Source organism: Nerophis ophidion, linkage group LG12 (genome assembly GCF_033978795.1).
Source record: "Nerophis ophidion isolate RoL-2023_Sa linkage group LG12, RoL_Noph_v1.0, whole genome shotgun sequence".
NCBI lineage: Eukaryota > Metazoa > Chordata > Actinopteri > Syngnathiformes > Syngnathidae > Nerophis > Nerophis ophidion.
In genome coordinates, this window is record NC_084622.1 from 17,351,376 (window position 1) to 17,361,375 (window position 10,000).

Here is a 10,000-nt window from a genome sequence, read left to right on the forward strand (position 1 = left end):
CCGGAATTGAACCCAGCATTACTCCGGACCTTCGTATTGTGAGGCACATGCACTAACCCCTGTGCCACCGTGCTGCCAGCAATCATGACTCAAAGCAACGGCAGTGACTCGGATGGCGGAAGCAGGGATCGAAGCCGCAACCCTCGAGCCCAAATGACAAAAAAGAGAGGACCTGAAATGGAACTTTGAGGAACACCACTAACTTTTTTTGCAATGTGTTGCTGCCAATAAATTCTGAGTTCATGATTTTTTGCAAAAAAAAAACATTTTAAATTGTTCAGTTTGAACATGAAATATCTTGTCTTTGCAGTCTATTCAATTGAATATAAGTTGAAAAGTGTCAGAATAATTGTATCTTAGTTATCACAAAACTTTGTGTTTTAATGAGTTCCCGACAAGCAGACACAAGCTGCCTTTGATCTTACCAAGCTTGTAAAACTCCACTGTGTACAATGGGAAGCGACATGAAGGCGTCGGTTTCTTTGGTTTACTGGAACCCACCGGAAGATTTTGTCTTGACCCGAGAGCTACAAAGCAGAGAAGAAGCAGGACCCCCCCCCCCCCCTCCAGGCACCTTTTCTTTGAACTGTTTCGTAACCAAAGGCGAAAGCTGTTTATGTGTGACGTCTCGGTGGCATCTTGGTGCCAATGGTGCTCTTCCAGGATGCAGTCGGGCAACGGACACAGCGTGGAGGTAAGAGATAATGATTTATTTAACTAACAAACACACTAATAACAAAAACACTGGGTACCAAAAGACAAAAACAAAAGGCTAGTTAGCATAAGAGCTAAGGGAACAAAGGGATGCTAAGCACGGTAGCATTAGCGAATATACAACATGAAACAAAGAGGCTAAGTAAGGAGGCTATCGAGTCCAAACATCAAAATACAAACGTCACTGGTTGCGTGAAAGCAAACACTACGAGGCCAGGCCGAGAAAACGAAAAGGGCAGGTTATATAGTGTCTCTGATGAAAACAGGTGTGCGAATAAGCAGGTGAACAAATCAAGTCGCCATGGTGACAAAAAACAAATCAGGAAGTACACAAACAAACTCAAGACTCTAAATGACAAGCGATCCGTGCCGTGGATCGCAAATTTACGACCCCCATTCCTTTAGAAACCAGAGGAACAGGGAAAGTCCAAATAAAAAAGGAAGCGTGTAACCTTTCGTTAGAGCGTGGTGGAAGACTGTACAAAAGGTACAGCCCAGAAGTTTGTCCTCATTGAGCTAAATTGAATTTTGTCTCTGCTTAATTCCTTGCTTCTTGTCTGTTTAATAGATGTCATCAATGTTTGAACTTGACAATTTGCAAATCATTGTATTCTGTTTTTATATACCGTTTACACAACGTGACAACTTCACTGCTTTTGGGTTTCGTACATGGATGTTTGTTTTTTTCTCATAAAGCAGGGGTAGGGAACCTATGGCTCGCGAGCCAGATGTGGCTCTTTTGATGACTGCATCTGGCTCTCGGATAAATCTGAGCTGACGCTGCTTATTACGATAAGTAATGAATAATTCCACTTGTAATGAAAAATAACGTTCAAAATATAAAACATTCTCATGCATTTTTATGTTCAAGAAGTTGCGTTAATGGTAAGAAGTAAGTTATTTATTATTGGTTAGTGTGGGGCTTGCCCTCCTGGGGGTTCTTCAGACCACCAAGCACCGACATGAGAGCCTGTTTCAGGGTTACAATTTTGTTTTATTTTTCAATAAGTCCCTCAGTTGCTTTCCAGCATTTGTCTTTTTCTCTTTCGTTCTCGCTCGCACTCTGGCTCCAGCCCCGACCCCGTCTGTCCTCCTAGCTGCTGCTTATAAACAGAGCGACAGGTGATTAGATAACAAGGCCCAGCTGGGCCATCTACGCACCTGTCGCTGATTTCGAGGCCGGTCCTGGCAACACCCTGCTTCGCTGCAGGCCCACAGGCCACGCCCCCTCCACATTTAGCTTCAGAATAACAATGTTTTTAGAAAGAATAAGAGACATGAAATGTCGGTCTTACTTAAAAAGGCACGCGTTTAGTTGTGTTCAGTGTTAAGAAAAATATTATATGGCTCTTACGGAAATACATTTTCAAATATTTGGCTTCTTGGCTCTCTCAGCCAAAAAGGTTCCCGACCCCTGTTATAAAGTGTCAAGCTGTATCAGCGGAGAAAAGCGGCACACAATGTTAATAACGGTGCACAACAGGCAGATTACAAGGCACGCTGAGCAACGCCTGCTGCGCCGCGGCCTCGGAAATGTCACAGGGAAAGCTTTGCCACATGCCATAGGCGCCGGTCCCCGTCAACACGGCGCCGGGGGAGACTCACTTCCACCCACCATGTACCTAAAAGTCTCCCAACTGTGGCGGGGACGCACCGGAGAGAAATGGAGAGAAGTGAGAAAAATGAGTGGGGGGACTTCCATTGTCCTGCAGCCCGGCCTCTGCAGAGATGCCTGCAGCTGGCACTCCTGACAAATGGGAAAAAATAGTCCAATTTGAGCTGGTCGTTAGCAGTCGGGAGCGCCGCATTCCAGATAAATGAGCAGCTGCCCGGGCTATGGCGGCAGATCTTCCAGGAGCATTCCTGGGGGAGCGGCCTGTAGCTCGCCGACCCCTCGGCCGCGCCTTGCGTCCGACAGGCGGAGCGGAGGTGACCTTGCGGCGCCGCTCCTGAGGGGCTTCTTATTTTTTCACGGCCCCCTTCGTCTCCGTGGCCTCGACTCCTCTTAACTTTTTATTTCTGTAATCCCCACTTAAAGAGACGGTGTGGTGGCTTCATTATTCATCTTGTGTCGTCAACAATGGAAGAGAGCCAGACGACTGCATTAAACGTGTCAGACACGTCTGTGTGTGTGTGTGTGTGTGTGTGTTCTTGTATTTCCACCCTTCTTGAGACATGAAGAAGGAAAAGTATCTTCCATACGAAGAGGTGTGAACAAGTGATGGCATAAAAGATGGTCCCAATAACCCATCCTTCCATCCATTTTTTTTTTTTCCTTCTTTAAATTTATGTAGTGCTTTTTCTCTAGTGACTCAAAGCGCTTTACATAGTGAAACCCAATATCTAAGTTACATTTAAACCAGTGTGGGTGGCACTGGGAGCAGGTGGGTAAAGTGTCTTGCCCAAGGACACAACGGCAGTGACTAGGATGGCGGAAGCGGGAATCGAACCTGCAACCCTCAAATTGCTGACACGGCCACTCTACCAACCGAGCTATGCCCCCCTTATTTTCTACTGCTTATTCCCTTTGGGGTGGCGGGGGGCGTTGGTGGGTATCTCAGCTACAATCGGGCGGAAGGCAGGGTACACCCTGGACAAGTCGCCACCTCATCGCAGTGAAAATCCACTTTCACCTTAAAAAAATCCGTTTTTGTCTTTCAAAATCAACTTACACCTTGAAAATCAGTTTTGACCTTGAAAATCAGTTTTTACCTTGAAAATCTACTTTTAGCTTGAAAATCACTTTTTACACCCTGGACAAGTCGCCACCTCATCACAGGGCCGGTCCCAATAACATTGCAACTAATAGATAATGTCTCATTTGCACCCCGAGTGTTGAAATTAAACTGTAATAACTTGAAGTAAATAATGAAGATCACAAACCAATTAAAAACAAATGTATTTCTTTTATTTATTATTTTTAAACTAAAAGCAGTCTTTTTGTGTCGACTTTTTTTCTTAGAAAATTGGGATTTTTTCCCCCATATTTTTTCCCCCATATTCATAACTCGCTGGAATAAAAAAGACAATATAACATACATCCATAAACATGGAGGCATGTGAAGTGAAGTGAATTATATTTATGTAGCGCTTTTCTCAAGTGACTCAAAGCGCTTTACATAGTGAAACCCAACATCTAAGTTACATTTAAACCAGTGTGGGTGGCACTGGGAGCGGGTGGGTAAAACGTCTTGCCCAAGGACACAACGGCAGTGACTAGGATGGCGGAAGCGGGAATCGAACCTGCAACCCTCAAATTGCTGACACGGCCACTCTACCAACCGAGCTATGCCCCCCTTATTTTCTACTGCTTATTCCCTTTGGGGTGGCGGGGGGCGTTGGTGCCTATCTCAGCTACAATCGGGCGGAAGGCAGGGTACACCCTGGACAAGTCGCCACCTCATCGCAGTGAAAATCCACTTTCACCTTAAAAAAATCCGTTTTTGTCTTTCAAAATCAACTTACACCTTGAAAATCAGTTTTGACCTTGAAAATCAGTTTTTACCTTGAAAATCTACTTTTAGCTTGAAAATCACTTTTTACACCCTGGACAAGTCGCCACCTCATCACAGGGCCGGTCCCAATAACATTGCATCTAATAGATAATGTCTCATTTGCACCCCGAGTGTTGAAATTAAACTGTAATAACTTGAAGTAAATAATGAAGATCACAAACCAATTAAAAACAAATGTATTTCTTTTATTTATTATTTTTAAACTAAAAGCAGTCTTTTTGTGTCGACTTTTTTTCTTAGAAAATTGGGATTTTTTTCCCCCATATTCATGACTCGCTGGAATAAAAAAGACAATATAACATACATCCATAAACATGGAGGCATGTGAAGTGAAATGAATTATATTTATGTAGCGCTTTTCTCAAGTGACTCAAAGCGCTTTACATAGTGAAACCCAATATCTAAGTTACATTTAAACCAGTGTGGGTGGCACTGGGAGCAGGTGGGTAAAGTGTCTTGCCCAAGGACACAATGGCATTGACTAGGATGGCGGAAGCGGGAATCGAACCTGCAACCCTCAAGTTGCTGACACGGCCACTCTACCAACCCAGCTATGCCCCCCTTATTTTCTACTGCTTATTCCCTTTGGGGTCGCGGGGGGCGTTGGTGCCTATCTCAGCTACAAACGGGCGGAAGGCAGGGTACACCCTGGACAAGTCGCCACCTCATCGCAGTGAAAATCCACTTTTACCTTAAAAAATCAGTTTTTGTCTTTCAAAATCAACATACACCTTGAAAATCAGTTTTGACCTTGAAAATCAGTTTTTACCTTGAAAATCTACTTTTACCTTGAAAATCACTTTTTACACCCTGGACAAGTCGCCACCTCATCACATTGCATCTAATAGATAATGTCTCATTTGCACCCTGAGTGTTGAAATTAAACTGTAATAACTTGAAGTAAATAATGAAGATTATAAACCAATTAAAAACAAATGTATTTATTTTATTTTATTTTTTTAACTAAAAGCAGTCTTTTTGTGTCGACTTTTTTTCTTAGAAAATTGGGATTTTTTTCCCCATATTCATAACTCGCTGGAATAAAAAAGACAATATAACATACATCCATAAACGTGGACGCATGTGAAAAAGTGCAATATATTTATCTGTACAGTAATGTATTTATTTATATATATTTATTTATTTTATATGTACATATATTTATATATTATTTATATATATTTATTTAATACATATGCACCTTATTGCTTTTCTATCCTGCACTACCATAATCTTATGTAATGAAATTTCATTCTTATCTGTGCTGTAAAGTTCAAATTTCAATGACAATAAAAAGGAAGTGTAAGTCAAAGTCATATTCTTTCGGTTTCTGTAATACTGCAATATTTTCTCATAAAATTATAATTTTTTATGTAAAATTAATTTATGTAAAATTAATACTTTTTTATTGTAAAACTATTACGTTTTTATGTACAAGTATTACGTTTTAATGCAAAATAGTGACATTTGTTATATAAAATTCTGACTTTCGTCACAATGTCGCCATTTTTTAGTTGTTTTTGTAAAATAGTGACATTTTTTTAGTAAAATTATGATTTTGCCAAGTAAAATTCCGATTATTTTTATATTGCAAAAATGTTAAAATGTTCTTATAAAATTGTGACTTTTGTCGGGTAAAATTACAACTCTTTTCATAAAATAGCCAACATGTTAAGCGTTTCTTGTAAAAATGCGAGTGTTATTGAGTAAATTTCCAACTTTTATCATAATGCTGCACAGATGTTCAGTTTCTTTTGTAAATTGTTGACTTGTGTTGAGTAAAATGATGACTTTTATTATGATACCGCCAAAATTCTAAGTTTTTCTTGTGAAATTATGACCTTTTTCTTGTGAAATTCCAACTCATTTTCACATCAAGGTTTTTTTTATATTTGCATAGAATGTATATATTATTAATGTTCTAAATACAAATCTTTATATATCTAGAAAGGCTGGTCCTTAAGAGGTAAGCATTTTTTACAAGAAGGTAACAAATACAAGAATAAGTGTGTGTTCTTGTATTTCTTCCCTTTTTGAGACATAAACAAGGAAAAGTAGCTTCCATATGAGGAGGTGTGAACAAGTTAGGACATAAATCATTGTCCCAATATGGAAAACCATAGCATTTAATAGAGAATGTCTCATCTGCACCCCTGCCGGTGAAATCTATCGAAATGAGGGTGGTCCCAAAAAGGAGGGATTTTTCAAGTTGACTGTGTGTCGCGTATTAAAAGGGTTCCCCTATCTAGTCAACATATGAAATAACAAGTGTGTGTAAGAAATTTAAACACACCCCCTTTGGCCAAAATTGATAAACACATTCAAAATATATATGTATATAGGGACATACTGTAATAATTTGAAGTAAATAATGAAGATTTAAAACCAATTACAAACAAAATATATCCAAAAAATTAAAATGTTTAACTAAAAGCAGTCTTTCTCACAATGTGTTGACTTTTTTTTATTATAAAATTAGGAACTTTTTCCCATATTCTTTCTGTTTCTGTAATATTGCAATGTTTTCTCGTAAAATTATTACTTTTTTCTGTAAAATTATTACTCTTTTCTGTAAAATTATTTCTTTTTTATATAAAATTATTACTTTTTTCTGTACAATAATTACTTTTTTTATGCAAAAATGGCGACATTTGTCATATAAATTTTTTACTTTTATCACAATTTTTTGAGTAAAATTATGACTTTTGTCATAACTTTGCCAAGTAAAAGTCTGATTATTATTTAAAATAATGCCAACATTTTAAGGTTTTCTTATAAAATTGTGATTTTGAGTAAAATGAAGACCCTTTTCGTAAAATTGCCAAAATCTGAAGCTTTTCTTGTAAAACTGCGACTGTTATTGAGTGAAATTTCAATTTTTACCGTACTATTGCACAAATGTTGACATTTTCTTGTAAAATTTTGACTTGCGTTGAGTAAAAATTACGACTTTTATTATAATACTAAAGGTAGGCATTTTTCGGAGGTCTCAATAAGGTAACAAATACAAGAATATGTGTGTGTGTGTGTGTGTGTGTGTGTGTGTGTGTATGAGTGTGTGTGTGTGTGTGTGTGCCCCATGCCCAAGTATGTATTACTCTGAGCCAGCCGGGGACGACAGGCCGCATGACGGCGCCCGCCCACTGGGGATGTGATGATGTTTTATTCCTTGTGTTTGGTCGCTGGCGTGCTGGCTGCATTTAGCAGAGAAACAAACACAGACATGCTCCATTCTGCCTGTTTTTGTCGCTCTATTTTCAGGACGAGGCGAGTGACAAGGCGGCACTGAGGCGGCACCGCTGCACAAATGAATGAGACGCACATTTAGAAATGGGCCGGCCTTTCTGAACCGGCCAAAAAGACGTACTCATATTTGACCTTGTGACCATAACAACACTTGCTTTTAGTTGCTATGGATTGGCGGACTCGATCAAAATGAGGTATATCATATTTTACATCATTTTATTTCCATCTACCTACTGTATCGTTCTCATATCGTGCCTCTTTTTCTTGATTTAAAGCAGGAGTCTGAGACATGCACCTTGTCTCTCTCCTATTACCACTCGCACCTCTCCGCTAGCATCACAGCTAACATTAGCCATGTCATTACCTCTCTGCTCGGCGATGGCCTATGACGTTGCACGCGCGACAGTATGTGACGTATGTAAGAAGGTGGGCTTGTGTTATGTCTCTGTGAGAAGGAGAGACAACAAAGAGTAAGAAAATGCAATTCTCACGCAGCTGAAAGGAACTGTGTGAGAACGTGTACTCCAATATCACGATACAGTCATGTTCTATATCCCACAGAGACAAACCTGCGATATAGAGTATATTCGATTATATCGCACAAAGACAAACCTGCGATACATCGAGTATATTTGATTATATTGCACAGAGACAAACCCGCGATACATCGAGTGTATTCGATATATCGAGTATATTCGATTATATCGCACAAAGACAAACCCGCGATATATCGAGTATATTCGATATATCGAGTATATTGGATTATATCGCACAGAGACAAACCCGCGATACATCGAGTGTATTCGATATATCGAGTATATTCGATTATATCGCACGAAGACAAACCCGCGATATATCGAGTATATTCGATATATCAAGTATATTGGATTATATCGCACAGAGACAAACCTGTGATATATCGAGTATATTTGATATATTGAGTATATTCGATTATATCGCACAAAGACAAACCTGCAATATATCGAGTATATTCGATATAGGGAGTATATTTGATTATATCGCACAAAGACAAACCAGCGATATATCGAGTATATTCGATATATCGAGTATATTCGATTATATCGCACAGGGACAAACCTGCGATATATCGAGTATATTCGATTATATCGCACGGACACAAACCTGCGATATATTGGGTATATTCGATATATCGAGTATATTCAATTATATTGCACAGAGACAAACCCGGGATATATCGAGTATATTCGATTATATTGCACAGAGACAAACCCGCGATATATCGAGTATATTCGATAAGTCGAGTATATTTGATTATACTGCACAGAGACGAACACGCGATATATCGAGTATATTCGCGATATCGAGTATATTAGGTTATATCGCACAGAGACAAACCTGTGATATATCGAGTATATTTGATATATCGAGTATATTCAATTATATCGCACAGAGACAAACCTGCAATATATCGAGTATATTCGATATAGGGAGTATATTTGATTATATCGCACAAAGACAAACCCGCGATATATCGAGTATATTCGATACGTCGAGTATATTCGATTATATCGCACATAGACAAACCCGCGATATATTGAGTATATTCGATTATATCGCACAGAGACAAACCCGCGATATATCGAGTATATTTGATAAGTCGAGTATATTTGATTATACTGCACAGAGACGAACACGCGAAATATCGAGTATATTCGAGATATCGAGTATATTAGGTTATATCGCACAGAGACAAACCTGTGATATATCGAGTATATTTGATATATCGAGTATATTCGATTATATCGCACAGAGACAAACCTGCAATATATCGAGTATATTCGATATAGGGAGTATATTTGATTATATCGCACAAAGACAAACCCGCGATATATCGAGTATATTCGATACGTGGAGTATATTCGATTATATCGCACATAGACAAACCCGCGATATATCGAGTATATTCGATTATATCGCACAGAGACAAACCTGCGATATATCAGGTATATTTGATATATCGGGTGTATTCAATTATATTGCACAGAAACAAACCCAGGATATATGGAGTATATTCGATTATATTGCACAGACACAAACCCGCGATATATCGAGGATACTCGATAAATCGAGTATATTCGATTATATTGCACAGAGACAAACCCGCGATATATCGAGTATATTCGAGATATCGAGTATATTGGATTATATCGCACAGAGACAAACCTGCAATTTATCGGGTATATTCGATATATCGAGTATATTCGGATATATCGCACAGAGACAAACCTGCAATATATCGAGTATATTCGATATAGTGAGTATATTCGATTATATCGCACAGAGAAAAACCCACAGTATATCGAGTACATTCGACTATATTGCACAGAGAAAAACCCGCGATATATCGAGTACATTTGATGTATTGTGTATATTCGATTATATCGCAAAGAAACAAATCCGCGATATATCGAATATATTCGATATATCGAGAATATTCTATTATATCGCACAGAGACAAACCCCCGATATATCGAGTATATTCG

The 10,000-nt window shown here is 38.8% G+C and overlaps 1 protein-coding gene across 1 annotated transcript in view; it reads right to left on the reverse strand.

The window, feature by feature from the left end:
* Window positions 1-10,000, reverse strand: part of roraa (RAR-related orphan receptor A, paralog a) — an 811,787-nt gene that overhangs the window by 577,943 nt on the left and 223,844 nt on the right. The gene's annotated exons all lie outside the window — the stretch shown is intronic.